The sequence below is a fragment of the Micropterus dolomieu genome, linkage group LG22, assembly GCF_021292245.1.
Source record: "Micropterus dolomieu isolate WLL.071019.BEF.003 ecotype Adirondacks linkage group LG22, ASM2129224v1, whole genome shotgun sequence".
NCBI lineage: Eukaryota > Metazoa > Chordata > Actinopteri > Centrarchiformes > Centrarchidae > Micropterus > Micropterus dolomieu.
Window position 1 is genome coordinate 25,686,263 of NC_060171.1, and position 18,295 is coordinate 25,704,557.

The 18,295-nt window shown below is 40.6% G+C and overlaps 1 protein-coding gene across 1 annotated transcript in view; it reads left to right on the top strand.

The window, feature by feature from the left end:
- Nucleotides 1-4,180: 4,180 nt before the first annotated feature.
- Nucleotides 4,181-18,295, top strand: part of LOC123961870 (protein arginine N-methyltransferase 8-B) — a 47,264-nt gene continuing 33,149 nt past the window's right edge. The window contains exon 1 of the mRNA XM_046037640.1: nucleotides 4,181-4,211. The gene's annotated coding sequence lies outside the window, so the exon portion shown is untranslated. The remainder of the gene's footprint in view (nucleotides 4,212-18,295) is intronic.

Sequence of the window (18,295 nt, forward strand, 5' to 3'; positions counted from 1 at the left end):
AACCCCTCAATATTTCCAAAATGGTTTATTAGGGCCACTTATGGAAAAAAGTGAAGAATCAAAGAAGTCTGAAAACATATGGTAATGCAAACATGCAATACGTTCCAACACAGATCAAGTTGCTCCATCATTCATTAAGCTTGATGCCTAAATACTCATTAAGTACTAGTCAGTGTAACTTTTATACATTGTATACAAATTAAAACATTATTTTTAAAGTTATTAATTATTCCTAACATAAGGTAAAATATTTAGCTCTGAACAAAGCAAGCTGAACTTTCATTCTAGCAGTGTTTTTTAGGTCTTAAACATTGGTGCAGGCTATGGTATTGACACCTGTTCAGTGTCTACATGTTGGCAGGGTGGTACTTTGATGATTCATATTTGGCAATAATGTTATGCCTGGCAGTGTGATCTAAGCCACCATGCTTTTGCTTTAATAAATGAGCTTAAAAGACACATTGTACATCAATCTGGGCTTCAGTCTCTTTATAATGACATGGAGATCAGTGAGGGGTAGCAAAACAAACAGCTGTGATCGAGCCGCGCGCACACACACACACACACACACACACACACACACAGCTCTTATTAAAAAGAGTGATTGAAGAGCTTCATTATGAACACTCATAATAAATAACAGGTCAGAGTAGAGAGGCAGTTATTCTACCTGAATAGATAAATAAGTATTGAACTTCCTGTTTCTGCAGTGTTTCAGATATAAACACTGATGAACAGGCAATTTTTCGCATCACCCATCCCATTACTTGAACAGCCGACAATTTATCTCTGTTGGAGACATTTTTGTCTTTAGTATTTGAAAGATCCCTGCGAATTTCACACACTCTATACCTTGTTAGAGTAGCACCAAATATGTGTTTGCAACATTATATCATGAAACTAGTTTTCTTCTAAATACTCTAGTGTCAGCTTTTACCATCACTAGCAACAAAACAATATGGAAGACAGATTGTTTTGACACTTTTTGCAGACTCCTCTTTACAGCTTGTAGTGCAAAGCAAGTTTAAGCTCAGTTTAGTTCAGTTTAGTTTATTCACAAAACATTAAAATACAAGTACAATCATTAGAAATAATGCAGATTTGTCAAAAGGGACACCTTTTTTAAGTTATCTGAAGCTTGTAAGGGCCCAAACTATTTAAAAATTTTAAGTACTAACACATTGTCTACATATACTACAAATATATGTAGCACATGCTACACCTACGGTATAAGTTAGTATAAGTATAAGTTACATAGAGAAAACCCTAAGAGCTAAACTACTGTAAACCCACTACCCCGGGTCTTAAGAAATTAATTACATCTGTCTCATTCTTGGTTAAATAGATGAAATACAATTAATGGAGGTGATGGAAGCTAAGAAACTGGAAGAAGTGTAGGCCCTCCTTTGAAGCCACAAACAACAGGTCCCTAGCACCCTGAAGGCAAGTCTGACTGGAAAGCAGTTAGGCTATGTTAAAATGTAAACCTATATTAATCAAAAAATAGATTCTATGTTAAAAGCACAAAGAGACAGGTTGGCTGAGATATGAATGAGCCCATAAAACACACACTAGCTGACATGCAGTAAATATAATGAGCAGCAGACACGTTAACCCAGCGCAAGGGGAGCACACTATCAGTGTAGGCTACTATTAGGGACAAGTTCATCTCACATGCAGGATGAGCTCTAAGCCAGACCATCAGAAAGAAAAACCACCAAGACAGTGACTTACGTCCTGCAACCCAAACTAAACAGAACTCTGTACAGTTTTTGCATTCATATTATTTTGTGCACGTGTTTGAATAAAAGATAATCGAAAACATGTTCAAATCCCACCAACTACCAGCTGATCCCTACCTGGGTCTCCCCGGCAAAGTTAGCCTCCCCCTAACGTTACATGGGGCTCTCCTTCAGCGGTCTTCACCTGCTATACACTAAACACTTTTACGATTATAACCTTGCCCTTCACCAGCCCAAACTGTTAATAAATTGTTTAAACTTAACTGCTTAACTTCAGTCTGCTTCTAGGTTGTAGACACAAATTTTGGCATACATAAACTTCCCATGCTAGAATCATAGGAATCAAGTTGAAAATAAGTGAAGTTGACCTCTAATAGATGGTCCTTTGAGGAAAAGTCCACTTATAATATATTGTCAAAAGAATTCCCATCTTGTTTACTCCATAGTTATTTAGCATTCTATGCTGATGACACATTGACAAGATTATCTAGCACCTTGCCATGTTTGTCCCATTGGGGAATGGATGTTTTCTCATCAGTACAAGTTTGCTGTCTGTATCATATGTGCAGCATTAAATTAAGCCAGTGGGCCTGTTGCTGGGTTCTACTGTGGCCCATTTCCATGCAGCTACTGCTGGGTCATTAAATATGGATCCTCTCCCCAGAGAGTGTCACAACTGCAGCAACTTGTGAGAGAGAGGAAAACAGGAGGGAGGAAGAATGAGAGCAAGGGCTGAATGTAAGAAAACTGCAACAAGGCACAAACGGTTAACCCTCTGTTCCCTGGCAACGTTTTGATACCAACATAGTCTCCCTAATCATCTATTCAGTTCAATTTTATTTATATAGCGCCAAATCACAACAACAGTTATCTCACAGCGCTTTTCATAAAAGAGCCGGTCTAGACCATACTCTGTGATGTTATTTACAGAAGCCCAACAATTCCCACCAAGAGCAAGCACTAGGTGACAGAGGCGAGGAAAAACTTCCTTCTAAGAGGCAGAAACCTCGAGCAGAACCATGGCTCAGTGTGTGTGTGGGGGGGTGGGGGGTTGCTATAGACTGAATGAAAAATGGTACAGATATTTATAGTAGTTGTAAGCACCATTTATTCGTAGCAAGTTTGTTTATGTTATAACATTTGTTACTCTTTCATTCTTGTTTATTTTGGTATTTCAGTGCAACTTCTGTATTGGAACTCTTATTTTGAAGTTTTGAAGGAAGCTGAAAAAGAAGGTAAAAAAAATAAACGGGTGTGGACGGCGGAGCAACACGGTTGTTTTATCGTCGTTGGTTCTCTCGGGGCCAACTCAACGCGTAAAAGTGTCTTATGTCGTTCATACAATGTGGTTATGATGACAGAAGTAAGTTTAGTTGAAGTTAATTACGAACAATTAGGATAGCCGCTACATTAAGTAAAACAACCTGCCCTACAGCAAAAAGACGACGATGGCGATGACAACGAGTTGCGAGAGCCACCACCGACTTCCCAAGAACAGAACAGACCTGGACAAGAGTAAAGCTTCAGATAAGTGCCCAAAGAACTGCAGGAAAGAAGTCAAAAGGAAACATGAGGACAAGAGTTGTGAAAAAGTAAAGAATGCTGTTATGCCGCAGAAGCATGCCAAAATGAGGGTGCTGCCCAACTTCTTGTGAGAATAAGACGACTAGAATGTTTTGGTCTTCAGAAGATGACATTCATTACGAAAGCCTGGCAAGCTTCATGTCATAGACCATCATTTGTGAACATTGGTCGACCTAGAAGTTGTGTTTACGGCCATAATGGCGGACGATTCACACGATGCAAAGTCAAGAGCTCAGAGCTGCTGCAGCCTGATTAGCCAGAAGAGGGCGCCAAAGTACACTGAAAAGGGTCTGGAAGAACAAGTGAGCAGGCTTATAGGTGCAAGACGATCCAAGTTGTCACAGTTAACATCAAAAAGGAACAAGATTGAAAGACTAATGAAAGATAATGAAAATCCGGACATTGTTGATGAACATTTAAATGAATCCTCAAAACTGCTAGAAGAGTTTGCTCATTCAAATGATGATGTACTGTTGCTGTTACCTGATGATGAACGCGATGCTGATCAGATGTATTGGGTTCAAGCCAAAAATGGAACAGTTCAGCAGTTTCATAACTGGATAGCTACATCAAGGCAACAACATCAGGAGGATGTGAGTCCGGATGACAGCGTGTCTGTGGCTGCCACACCAGCGGAGAGGAAGTCTGCAGTCAAAAGCACAACGAGCTTCAGCTAGTTGCCGCTCTTCAAGATCATCCAGAGTCTCATCCATATCATTGGTGCGACAGAAGGAACAAGCAGAACGTGCTGCCTTACTTGCACGTGCAGCATCACTAAAACAGAGGCAGACATCGAAGAATGCAAATTAAAGGCAAAGACGGAACAACTTGAGCTTGAGATAGCTATTGCTGCTTCTACAGCAAAAATACAAGTGTTGGAAAACAGTGAGTATGACAACTGCAAAGGTGATGTAGGTATTCATCCTGAGACTGTCTTACCAGGAATGCCACAGCTACATAACCAACAGCCTATCGTAAATTATGAGCACATTGGCCAATTAAAGGCAGATGATCTTCAAGTGAAACATGAAACTGACACACAATCTTATGTTAACAGAAGTCCAGTAAATCTGTGTGAAGTAATGTTGAAACAAAATGATATCACAGAGATGTTAGACAAAAAGCAAAGACTGTCACATATGCCCCAGAGAGATGTGCCTCTTCTCAGTGGTGATCCACTTGAGTTCAAAGCTTTCATAAGAGCATTTGATCATACCATTCATCACAAAGCTGATAGTGACAATGACAGGTTATATTACCTAGAGCAGTTTACCAGAGGGGAACCCAGGGACTTAGTCAGAAGTTGCCAGCATATGAGTCCCTATCAAGGTTATAGTGAGGCGAGGAAGTTGCTAACTTATCACTATGGCAATGAGCTAAAAATCGCAACTGCCTATATGAATAGAGCATTCAGCTGGCCAAAAATAAAACCAGATGACGGCAAGGCCCTTCAGAGTTACTCTTTGTTCCTCACTGGTTGTAACAATGCCATGCAAGACATTACCCAACTTACAGAAATGTAAAACCTCAGAAACATTGTCTCCAAGTTACCATACAAAATGAGAGAAATGTGGAGAGTTTCTGCATTTGACATTCAAGAAAAATGTGGTACAAGAACGAAGTTTTCAGATTTGGTCACGTTCATAAACAGACAAGCTAAAATAGCTGTGGATCCTGTTTTCGGTGACATAAAGGATGCTGAAGAAAAGGGAAAATATTATGGAAATGTGAAAGCGACAAAATCATCCAGGCCAAAGGGGAGTTCATTTGCCACAAGTGTTGCACCTACAGCATTTAAAAGGCCACCAGAAAATGGTAGAAAATCATTTCGTTGCAATAGTAATGCCTTCCAGAAGCCTTGTGTATATTGTGAAAAACAACACGTACTAGCAAAATGTCACAAAATCAGAAACCAGCCATACAAAGAAAGGTTAGAGTTTCTTAAAGGAAAGGGTTTGTGTTTTGCATGCTTGACACAAGGACATCTGAGCAAAGACTGTAAGAAAAGAGCTTCATGTGAATATTGTTCTAAGAAACATCCAAGCATGCCCCACTTCTCAAAAGAAAAGGATGATGAAGGTGCAGAAAGCGGGCAGAAGGACACTGCTGAAAACACAGAGACTGGTGCTATAGCACACATTTCAGGTGGAATTTGTGGAGCTACTGGGGCGGACAGTCGTGTGCTGTCGATTGTACCTGTGTGTGTCAAATCAAAGAAGAGCAATAAGATCATTCAGACTTATGCATTCATGGATAATGGAAGTCAAGCCACTTTCTGCACAGAGAGCTTAATGAGACTGCTCAACATGGAAGGCAAGAAAACTCAAATCCTGCTTCACACAATGGGACAGGAAAAGTTGGAGTCAGGCTACCATATCAAAGGACTAGAGGTGTGTGGTTTGAAAGAGAACATTTACATTGACATACCTGAGATGTACACCCACAAAGATATTCCTGTGTCCAAAGAGAACATTCCAGTGCCTGAAGATTTGGGAAAACTGGCCACATTTGCAAGGAATCCAGCTTCCACACATAGATGCAGACATTGGACTTTTAATAGGATGTGATGTACACAAGGCTATGGAACCATGGGAAATAATTCACAGTGAGGAAAATGGTCCATATGCAGTTCGAACAATCCTGGGTTGGGTCATCAATGGTCCTCTCAGGAGAGACAGTTGCAACACTCCATCTGAAAGTATTCCCAGTGTTTCTGTGAATCACATTTCTATTGCTAGTGTGGAGAACCTGTTGGTACAGCAGTTTAATCATGATTTCCCTGAAAAGGCCAGTGAAGAAAAACAGGAAATGTCAAGAGAAGACGTTCAGTTTATGGACTGTGTTAGTGAAACAGCAAAGAGGGTTGAAGGTCACCATACCATAGGACTTCCCCTGAAAAACAGATATGTCAAGATGCCTAACAACCGCAGTGTAGTTGTGCAGAGAGAAAAGAAAACTTGTCAAAAACAAAGAGTTTCACAGTGAATACCAAAGCTTCATGTCTGACCTGTTGAGCAAAGGCTATGCTGTTCCGGTACCAGATGAAGAGACCCAGTCTGACAATGAGAGGGTCTGGTATATACCTCATCACGGGGTTTACCACCCCCAAAAAGGAAAGCTCCGTGTAGTTTTTGACTGTGCAGCATCATATCAAGGCAAGTCACTAAATGGAGAGCTTCTTCAGGGTCCAGATTTCACTAACTCACTAATCAGGGATCAGACAAGACCATATAGCTTTAATGTCAGACATAGAAGCTATGTACCACCAAGTATGTGTACCACCTGAGGATAGTGACCTGCTGCGCTTCCTCTGGTGGATGGAGGGAAACTTGAAGAAACTTCTGCAAGAATACAAAATGGTGGTCCACTTGTTTGTGGCCACATCCTCCCCCAGCTGTGCAAACTTCGCGCTGAAGAAGACGGCTGAAAACGCTAAGGAAAACATGGCTCCTGCTGTAGTTGCAGCAGTGTTGAACAATTTTTATGTAGACGATTGTCTGCTGTCAGTGTCAGATGAAATCCAGGCATGTGCTATGGTCAGGGACTTGACAACACTGTGTGAGAGTGGAGGATTACACTTTACGAAGTGGATGAGCAACCGCAGAGTTGTTCTTGCCTCCATTCCTGAAACAGAAAGGGCTAAAGAGGTCAAAGACCTGGATCTCAGTCATGACGCATTACCTGAGGAGCGGGTACTAGGAGTGACCTGGTGCAGTGAGTCAGACATATTTAAGGTCAGGATAAATGCAAAACCAACACCACAGACAAGACAGGGTATCGTCTCATTTGTAAGTGCGACATATGATCCTTTAGGGTTTCTGTCACGTGTCATTTTTCCAGCAAAGATGATCTTGCAGGAGCTGTGTGGCATGAAAGTCACCTGGGATGAAGCCATCCCTGCAGAACTGGCTTGAAGGATATTGTTGTGGCTTTCTGACCTGACAAGGCTTCATGGTTTTACCGTGAATAGATGTTGATGAAACCGACTGGCTTTGGAACTATGACATCTGCGCAGTTGCATCATTTCGCAGACGCAAGTGAGAAAGGTTACGGAGTTGTTTCCTACCATCGCATGATAAATAAAGATGGAGAAGTTCACCGTTGAAACAAACAATTCCACAATTCCGAGGCTGGAGCTATCAGCGGCTGCTGTTGCTGTAAAAATGGATCGACTCATGAGAAAGGAGCTGCACAAAGAATCTGTGTTTTGGTGTGATTTACAGTGTTGAAGTACATCGAGATTTAAAACATTTGTTGCAAACCAAGTGTCACTCATTAGAGACAACAAAGAGCCAAGAAAGTGGATGTATGTTAATTCAGAGTTGAATCCCGCTGACCATGCGTCATGAGGAATGCCTGCAGAAACATTCAAAATGTGTCAAAACTGGATTGGTGGGCCAGAGTTTTTGACAAAGGAAACACTGGCCAATTTCACCAGATGTGAAAAACATACAGAAAGATGATGCTGAAGTGAAAGAAGCAGTGTGTGTGACTGCCACAAACTTACATGAGAATCCACTTAACAAGCTCGTTTGTTATTATTCAGAGGGGCACTGTTTAAAAAGGACAGTTTCATGGATAATAAAGGTTAAAAAACTGCTTCAAAGACTGAGCGCACACCGCAAGCTCATCACGTCACAATTAAGTCATCATTTAAGTCATGAAAAGAAAACGGAAATGGTTACTGACAAATGCAATAGTTCAAGTCAACTGTCAAGGGGTCTTTGCTCATCACTGAAGATTTTGTTACAGCAGAAGTTGAGATTATCAAGTTTTGTCAAAATCAATGCTTTAGCGATGAACTTAAAGCTCTTCAGAAAGGTGACAAACTTAAAGGAAGCAGTCACATTGTTAAGCTTGATCCTGTTGTGCAAGATGGGATTTTACGGGTTGGTGGAAGATTGCATCAGTCTGCACTGCCAGCAGATGTTAAACATCCTGTGATACTTCCTAAAGATCATTATGTCTCCACGTTGATCCTCAGACATATCCACAAAGAAACAGGACATTGTGGGAGAAATTACATGCTATCCCGGCTGAAAGAGAGATTCTGGATCCCGCAAGCAGACTCTGCTGTAAAATATTGTCAAAGTGTGTAACATGTAAAAAGATTTCAGCAAAACCTGGAGAACAGAGGATGGCAAATTTGCCACAAGATCGCCTAATGCCTGTGTTAGTGTTAATGATAATAATCGTAATGTTAATGATTATAATAACAATAATAACAATAGGACTAGTAACAATAGTTGTACCAGAGGGTGTCGAGCAGGAACATGGGAAATCCTCAGGCAGTCTAGGCCTATAGCAGCATAACTAAGGGATGGTTCAGGACTACCTGAGCCAGCCCTAACTATAAGCTTTAACAAAGAGGAAAGTCTTAAGCCTACTCTTAAATGTGGAGATGGTGTCTGCCTCCAGAACCCAAACTGGAACCTGGTTCCACAGGAGAGGAGCTTGATAGCTGAACGCTCTGGCTCCTAGTCTACTTTTGGAGACTCTAGGAACCACTAGTAACCCTGCATTCTGGGAGCGCAGCGCTCTGGTGGGGTAGTAAGGAGATATGAGCTCTTTAAGATAAGACGGTGCCTGACCATTAAGAGCTTTGTAGGTAAGAAGAATGATTTTAAAATCTATTCTGGATTTTACTGGAAGCCAATGCAGAGAAGCTAAGACAGGAGAAATGTGATCTCTTTTCCTGGTTCCTGTCAGAACACGTGCTGCAGCATTCTGGATCAGCTGTAGAGTCTTAATGGACGCTATTGACCTAAAATGACTGATACCTAAATGATAAAGCACTAAGAAAAGCAGCAGTTGAGTGTTTCAGTCAGTAGTGATTAAAAATGGCATGCAACACTTGAAGATCCTCCCTCCCTCAAAACTGTTCAGTCCCTGAAGTTGTAAGACAAAGTGATGTAGGTTATGCCCCTAATGTCCTCCTACGTGTAACATCACTCACCTCATCACACAGCATGACCTCAATTTCTCACAGTGTGACTGTGATTGTGGGAAAGACAGAAACAATAACTGCTGCAGTTTTGCTCGGAGTGACTCAGCCTTTTGAACATCTATTTCTGGGAGGATTTGTCTTCATTTCTTGTTTTTTATTTTAAAAAGCATCATATCATAGGGTTGTTGCGTTTCTTCTGCGGTGGGAGTACACAGACTAAATCTCATAAAGAATTAAGTTGTTATAATTAATCATCAGATTAAGGTGACCAGATTGCTGAAATGAAAACCGGGGACATTTTTGGTTTGGTGGTCAGTATGTCATTAAAAAATATATTGTGTTATTATATAAAATTAAAAAAGGGGGACAATTTCATTTTTATAATCTATCAAATGTTACTCTTCTGAATGACATCAAGTCATTTTGAGATAACCTTTCACTCTATAAGCAGAGGCTTCAATCACTTTCTGGCAAGTGGAATACTGCATTACATGGGTTGTATTGGCCATTAAAGGTATTTCAACAGAAAAAAGGACTGGATTGGTTTGTACAAAGCAAGTTAAATAATGTAGAGTCATAAGAATAATTGCAAAAGATATCATGTCTTTATTTTATATATAACTCAGCAGTAAGTTGTGTTAATTATAGGCTACATTCCGTTTTCCAAATATAAACAAGGATATTAGACATAGGCCTACCAAACACATAATCTGGTTACGCTATAAACTGCAAACACTTATTTGGCCACAATTGTGATTTTTCTGTTAAAAGAAACAAAGTATCACGAAGACATACCTTTGCTGTTACCACAGACAGAGAGTGATGATTATTTGCACGTTATGTCTTGGTCCAGATAAAAGCAGCTGTAGTCGTAAAGAGATTGGGCGATAGAGCTTTTACATGCTGCGCGCCCTCCCGGGAAGGCAAGCACTTTTTGGCACGACACCTGTATCCATTTCCGGGGATGTCTGGTCACCCTACATCAGATAGTGACAGAAAGGAATTAGCACAATTCACTATGAGTCACAATACAATGTGAAATTCTGTATTTACATTATAATTAATCCCAGCAAGGTTTGGCTTGTTCCCGAGTCTTGCCAGGAGTTTTATAGAGAGTTGATAGAAAGTTGGACTCTGCCTTCAGCTGACATACTCATGTGGTATGTGTTAGTTTACCACATGGGCTCAGTGTGGGGAGGCAGCTAGCCGCTACAAAAAAGGAGGAATGCAACTTCAGACAAACAGTTGCATTATTTAGGAGTTGTGTCTTCTTTGCCGTCGTTGCGAGGACTTCTGAAGTGTTGCTGCCTGTAGTCGACAGGGCCATAGTTAAGCTAGCTTGATGGTCAGTAAATATCTCCGAAACATCCAATATCCATGAGACTATGGTGGGGCCTAACATTAGCACAAAGACAGAAAGCGGGTAGAGCCTAAACTTTAGTCTGATATTCAGTAGTCATTGTAGGTTCTCAATCTTGACAACTATGGCATGAACCCAAATTTCTGCATGTTTTTTTACTTTATATATTGTATGATTGCCTGTGTGTGTGTGTGTGTGTTTCCACCTGCCTATTGTACGTCCTGCCTTCATCTTTACTTTTAGGTAAATAACCTGTCAGTTACAAAGTTAAAGCATCAAAAGAGAAACAATACAGTATTAGAGAAAACCTGTATTGTTATACAGTAATCTTTGTCAGATGAACACCTGCTTCACGGTTTCTGCATTATGATCATGCTTTCACATATTGTCAGTCAATTGGATGTGACAGCAGCAGGTTTGTTTGTTTAATAATCAGAGCCTCTTGGAACAAAGCACCTGTCAATTTGCAAAAAGGCAACAACAAAGGATTTCAAAAAGATACCAGAATGACCATTTGTATGTTTGTGTGTATATGTATGTGAGGCACTACTGCAGGAGCATTTCTCCCATGTGAGTTTACTCGGAGTACCACCTTGTCTTACCAAAGCCAAAACACACGCAGCAGTCAGTTAATTCAGCTGGCTCCATTTGATCCATTTCCAGTGCAGGGACCTATCCCACAGAGCGTTCTGCGGAGCAGCTGATAATGAATTGGAAACACAAGGCTTTGTCTTTGAAACAACACTTAATAATGTGTGCAATATTTGTGAGAGTATGATACACGTAGTTTGCCAAGTTTTCTGTCTCTGGAATGTAAAAATACACAAGCATGCAGCTCGAACTTACAATGGCTCCAACAATGATCACTGAATTGTGATTAGAATGACTGACATGGTTATCACTTTCTTATTGTTCCCTGACACTCATTTGATCCCTGTCTAGTTGGGTAGATGTGTGAGAGAACTTCTATAATGGTTTCCAATATAATAACACAGCTTCATTCATTTCCATTTCTAATGTATGTATTCTGACTACACACATCGATTCCTCCAAAGTCTACAACAGCTGCTGCAAAAGCACAAACCATGACTCTTTTAAATGGCAGCGTAAACACAGATCATCATCAGACCGCAATTGCCGCCTCTCTGCAGGGTATCTAACAAAACAGCTAAAAACAACCTCACACAATCAGGCAACATTTACCCATAATACACAGAAAGAGCTTAATAAGGTTCCCAGTCAACCTTTGATCTGTCAGTCATCTCATTGTACGCTGTGTTGCAGTTGGCGTGAATGACGGCTACATCCGTTCTTATCCTTAGCCTCATTTCACAACACTGCGGTCTAATCAACACGGAACTAGAAAGAGCCAAACAACACAACCACTGCTAAAAACAGCAACAGCATTTAACTCTGTGTGAGTTGCATTTTCGTGTCTTGTAGGCTCACCGCAGATTTAAAATTATTCAGTATTTGCTCTAACACTGCTGTAGCTGGCAGATTTTACTAATAAGAAGCAATCAGGTCTGCTGGTGCTTTGTGTCTTATTGGTGTGCTTGAAAGAAAGCGAGGGGGAAAATTGCACTGTAAGGGAGAGATTGATGAATTGTGAAAGAAAGAAAGCCATCAGCAACAGAGCCTATCAGTTTTTAGATCTCATGGTGGGAAAACACTGATGACTAGCAGTAATGATGCTCACTAAGGCCAATGATTCACCTGGGTACCTGTCAGACTGTGAGCCCAGGTCTGACTTTGACTGGATACAAACACTTGTGGATAGTGTATGGCTGTTATGTGATTCTCTGTGTGTGAATTATTGTTTTGTTCCACTTCAAAACTGCCTAAAGGTCAAGGGAATTGATTGAAGTATCCACTGGTTGCTTGGTAACCTGACTTAAGAAAGTTATTGCTCCTGGTCATGTATGCATGAAACAATATAATATACAATATAGAACAATATAATATAAGGCATAATTATTGAAATTTAGATGTTCTGATGGGCAGATTTTGTTACTTTTGGACAGAGCCAGGCTAGCTGTTTCCCCCTGCATCCAGTTTTTATGCTAAGCTATGTTAACCATCTCTTTGCTGTAGCTTCATATTTACCATACAGGCACAACGGGTTCTCATCTCAATGCATCATTACCGACGCTTTCAGACAGCGTGTCAAAGCAGAATTATTTTATGCTAATAGTACCCCTTCAGCACCGTTTACTACGTCGCAGCAATACAACCCTACCTGCACAGCTATAGGGTTAGCCGGTCGACATGTATAAAGTCAGTGACTTAGCTTTAGGCACTACAATTTCTGATGGTTATGGTAAGGGTAGGGGGCTTTGGGGGGCTGTCAACACTTTTAACACGAACGTAGCTAGCTTGCACTTCTGGTCTATACGAGACGCCCTAGAGCTTCTCATGTGACACTCCCGGATACATCTCCCACAGACGCTAAAGGGTACCTTTAAGCCAACAAAATACTTGCTTTTCAAGATTGCGTAGGCGTAAACAGGAGGATTAAACAGGATCATCCCTCGCTGACACCGGATCATCTGACAACCTCCGAATTTGCACATTGTAAACAAACCAAACATAGCGTCACTCGAGGAGGTTATGATTTTAATGAGACATCATAATAATCCCGATAATTGAGGACTAGCTCCAGGAGTTTTATTGTAAACATCCCGCCATAAATCTCCATTTTTAAGTTTGCTGCTGAACTTCTTCTTTTGTGTTGGCAAACCAACTGCATACTGCAACCACCTGGGCTGGTGTGTGGATCAGTAGATTGCTGCTGACCTGCTGGTCAGATCGACATACTGTCCCCACGTTCATGTGCTGAACTGCATCTCGCGGCGCATAGCGTTAATTCTTGGGGACGTGCACAACCTATGCTCCAAATGAACGCAGGATATGCGTGGCAGCCATCTTGCGTACGCGAACGCGTAGTTAAACTTTTTCTGAAAGCGTCGGTATTGGACGCCCTGAGATGAGAACGCTCTGACAGACATGAGAGTGGTATCAGTCTTCTCATGTAACTTGGCAAAAATATGAATGTGCATATATCCTTAAATGTCAAACAATTTCTTTAAGCTTATGACTCCCATGTCACAACCACCTCCCATCCTCAACCTAAATATCAACTGAGGTTTTTTGTACTTTTTTACAGCATCATAACCCCATAAGGTCTTAAAATAGAACAAAAGTTCACTTCAACTTCAACTTCAAAACAGCATTTCCTTTATGAGCTACTGGGACTCTGTTAGAAAGCAATTTTAAAATCTATACAACTTCACACTCTGCAGTTTCAACTTTATTTATAAGCAGACTGTTCAAAATAATATAAACAAAATATTTCATCAATTTGGATGAAGGCTATGTAAGTGTTTTACATGAGAAACAACATACTGTATCATAAAACACAATTGGATGACATATCAGGTACTGCCGTATGTCAGCTGATAAAGGTTGGAAAAATAAGTAAAATATTGCAGAATACAGAGAACTTCACAGAGAAAAGAGAGATGTTTTGTCTGGGGTTGGGTAAGGTGTCTGTATGTAACAGTGACTATGTAATTATTTTGAGGTGAATGAGAAGTGGGAAAGGAGAAATGTGCTGTGACATGCTGTAGATGGAGACGTAAAACCACCGCAACTGCTGAAGAAATATTCTGACAGCTTAGTAGACCCACACAGACACATGACACTGCACGGACAGTGATAAATGAACAACAGTCATGGTCAACAGTGGCTAATAAAGGGCACAGCTATTCTTCTGTTGCTCTACCCTTTGATGTTGGCATTACTAATTCAGGTGAGCCTGAAGTGTGGCCACAAACCTGACACTGTCACATAGAAATGCCGTTGGCAGATAAGCTGACAGAAATACATCAGCAAAGTCATGCATCTCCACCAATGATACCTTATTAAATCAACTAATTTCTATTCTAAAACCTCAGATTTGTCATAAAGACACATTTGGAAATGGTTACTGAATAATTCAAACCAGCAGTGAATGATCATGTTCCTCTAAAATAAACCGTGAGAGAGGCTGTGGTTACAGCAGTTCAATGACCATGATTTTCATAGAAAATGAACAGTCCGACCCATTTTCCATGTTTACAGCTTGAGACATCTCAAGACATTTATACGATTGCAGAGTTGGTCATGTGAGTTTTAAAATACACAATTTGTGTTTAATTGGTTTGAATGATGGACTTTTTTGTGAACTTCCGTTTTACAATCATAATTACGACATGGATAATAAGTCGGAAAATAGTATTTACAGTTATTCTGATATGACATGAACGCAGTATTACTTTGAGTTTATTCCTCTTGAATTATACTGTATTCTATTGTATTGTATTTTGGTCTTTTATAAAAAGTCAGAGATCTTTCCATGCAACCTGGCATGAAACGTACTTTGCTTTCTGTTAATGTATGTAGTGCTTATGCATTGTAAGGACTCTAATCACTAGATGGATAATCTTGTGCTTATTATTTTTGAATCTGAGAAATAGCACTCGGAAATAGATGTTAGGGTTGAATGAAAACCAAAACAAAACCCACCCAGTCAAACTTTGCATATTTGGTATGTATATAAAAGTTAGTACTCTTCTCTTTCTCTTTATCAAACCTCCTTGGTTCCGCTAGAAATGTAAGCTTATGCAGAACATCTGCTCTACGTTTAGTCATCGCCACAATTCATGTATGAAAAGTCTCCTTTACTCTCAATGAACTAACAAGAAACTTACATGACTCAGCTGCTAGAGATGAACCCACGGTGAAGTCTGTGTAAACAGACATGGAAAGAACAGAAGCTACACCATAATCACACAAGGGCATAGGAGAAAGGGGGTGTGGGCAAATTAAATATTCATTAAATTTAACTTCCTGTGAACTGAATGAAGAAGTATATCAGCAAATACCAGAGAGCTAATCTTTTTTACAGCTGCCCAAGCTGAATAATAAACTGTAAGTACATAATTAACACCTGACCACACACACACACACACACACACACACACACACACACACACGCAGATGATCTGTTGGAGATACCACATATACACAGCTATTCTTTTAACTGACAGGGACTTAGTGGGTCTTAGTGGCAGGACAGGTAGTCAAAGAATATCCCCTCACTTCATCAGAGAGGAGAAATTATTGTAACTCTGGACAATGTACTATTACCAATGATCTGAGCATTGCTCTTTTATTAGGAAAAAAAAGGGATGAGGTATTTTCGGCAGCAATCAGCCGTGTAGTGATAAAAGACCAGAAGATACACATCAGAGGGAGGCAAAGTGAGGTAATTGATGTGATTTCAGTGCATCTCAGATTCTGATCCTCTCACTGTGAGACTGAAGAGCAGTGACGACCCAATGAGAAAGCCAAGTCATCCACTGCCATTGTCAGAAATGATACCACTCATTACAGGTCACTAATTTGACTCAGATCAAAGAACATCATAATGGTAATCTGCTTGACTGCATGATCAATTGTCTGTGTGGTGAAATATTGATCCTCATGCTCTGGCAAGACCCTGAATTTGTGGGCTTTTCATGCTAAAACATGGCTCAGGGGATGGCAATGTCTGTCAGCCCACCACTTTTGTCCAGACTGAAATATCTCAACAACTATTGGAAGGACTGCCATGATAGTTTGTACAGACGCTCATAGTCCCCTGAGAATGAACCCTACGGGCTTTGGTGATCCCTAACTTTTCCTCTAGTGCCACCATGAGGGTAACATTTATAGTTCAGAGAGAAGTATCTTCACAACTAGTGGATAGATTGTCATGAAATCAGGCCCCAAGAAGATGAATTCTAATCACTTTGGTAGGGCTGACCCCGTATAGTGGAAGATTCGATGCTACAATGGGCTGAGTCTGATTCGACTGTCAATCTCACAGTCAAAGATACGCAGTGAAACAAAGATCATGCCATTTTGGGATATGGGGGTGCTCAACATCTGATTTTACATAGAAATACAAGTTTTCTCCAAGTAGGTTAATATGCTGCCTATTAATAAAGGTTTTTAAAGTGCTTGAATAAATCCAAAATCGTAACCCTAACTCTCAAGGAAGGTGGGTCAGTGCGCATGTGTATATGTGTGTAGTGGCAGAAGAGGAACTCTTGTTGAGGAGACGGAGCCCCAGCTGTGCTGGTGTTATGCAGAGTAGTCCGGGACGTTTGACTCGATAAATCGACTCAATAAAAAATATCATTTTTAAACTGGCTAGGAACCGCGACATATTTTCAGCCGCACGGCGTGCACGCAAAACTCTACACAAAACTGGCAAGCCTCAGTTTAGCTGGCAATGTACAGTGTAAGTTACACTGGCTAATGAATAACGTTAGAGACTGCAGCTCTGCAGATTGTCAAGATTAAAGCGAAGCTATCACTCGACTATAGGTATGACTTGGCAATTCTGATTTGACTATGTAAATCAGGGACAGCCCAAAACTTTGGAAATATCTCAACACCCATTTGATAAATTGGCACAGAATTGTGCAAACAAGTTTATGGTCCTCAGAAGATTAATCATAATGACTTTGGCCATTCCCTTTTCCTCTAGCACCACCAGCAGGTTGACATTTTTGGTTGTTATTAAAATCTCCACAGCAATTGAATGTTTTTTTGTGAAATTTGAAATAGTCATGTTGCCCAGAAGATGAATTGACATAACTTTGATCCCCTGACCTGTCAGGTCAATATGTTAATTTGTCCAGTATTCAGGTTTATGACTAAAATCCTGCAAAACTAATGACATGCCAATCAATCAGCTTTACTTTGTGTTTGGTGCTAATTAGCAAATGTAAGCATGTTAACATGCCAAAGTAAGATGGTGAACATTGCAACCATTATAGCATGGCTGTAGACTCTTAGTCTTGTTTGCTTGCATGCAGTTTCCATGCAAATCTGTAGAATCCGTGTATAACAGGTGTATTTAGGCTGGTATGTGTATAAAAGCACGAGGTGTGGGCAACAGAAAGAGAATTTGGGCAGGCTTCTATTCCGATGCCTGCTTACTGCGTGGTGAGTGTCTGCCTACCCTCTCTGTTGAATAATGTAACAAGTGGTGAGTGGTGTGGGTGGTATGAGGAACGGCCTCTCCTCAAAATAGACTCCAGTGCTAAAGCAGAAGACCTCAGACACAAGTAGCGCACGCTTGGTTATGAAACAGTTATGACAGCAATAGCATTCTGAAGTTACAAAGCCAAATCCCCTGCAGTTTGGGCAGAATCGTAAGTGTTATAATTGTAATAAGATATTCTCAAGAGATCATCCAGGTTAAAGATCAAATTTAAAAAATGTAATTGTAAAAATAACAAAATGATGCTGTGACAGCACTAACAGCATTTTACAGTAGACTTCAAGGAGAGTGTGATTTTTATTAGAGAGGTATATAACTGAGTGGACAAAGAGACATCAAGGTAAGGTGTATATGTGTGTGTTGAGGTTGTCCTGCTTCATCCCTGGAGTGAGCAGAGCAGGTGAAGCATATAACAGGCGTGCAAACAGCAGCCAGCTCTGACATTGCCCCTCTGGCCAGTGAGGCAGCAGTGGTCACTTCCTAGCTCTCTCTCTCTCTCTCTCTCTCTCTCTCTCTCTCTCTCTCTCTCTCTCTCTCTCTGTATGTGTGTATGTGTGTGTTTGCAC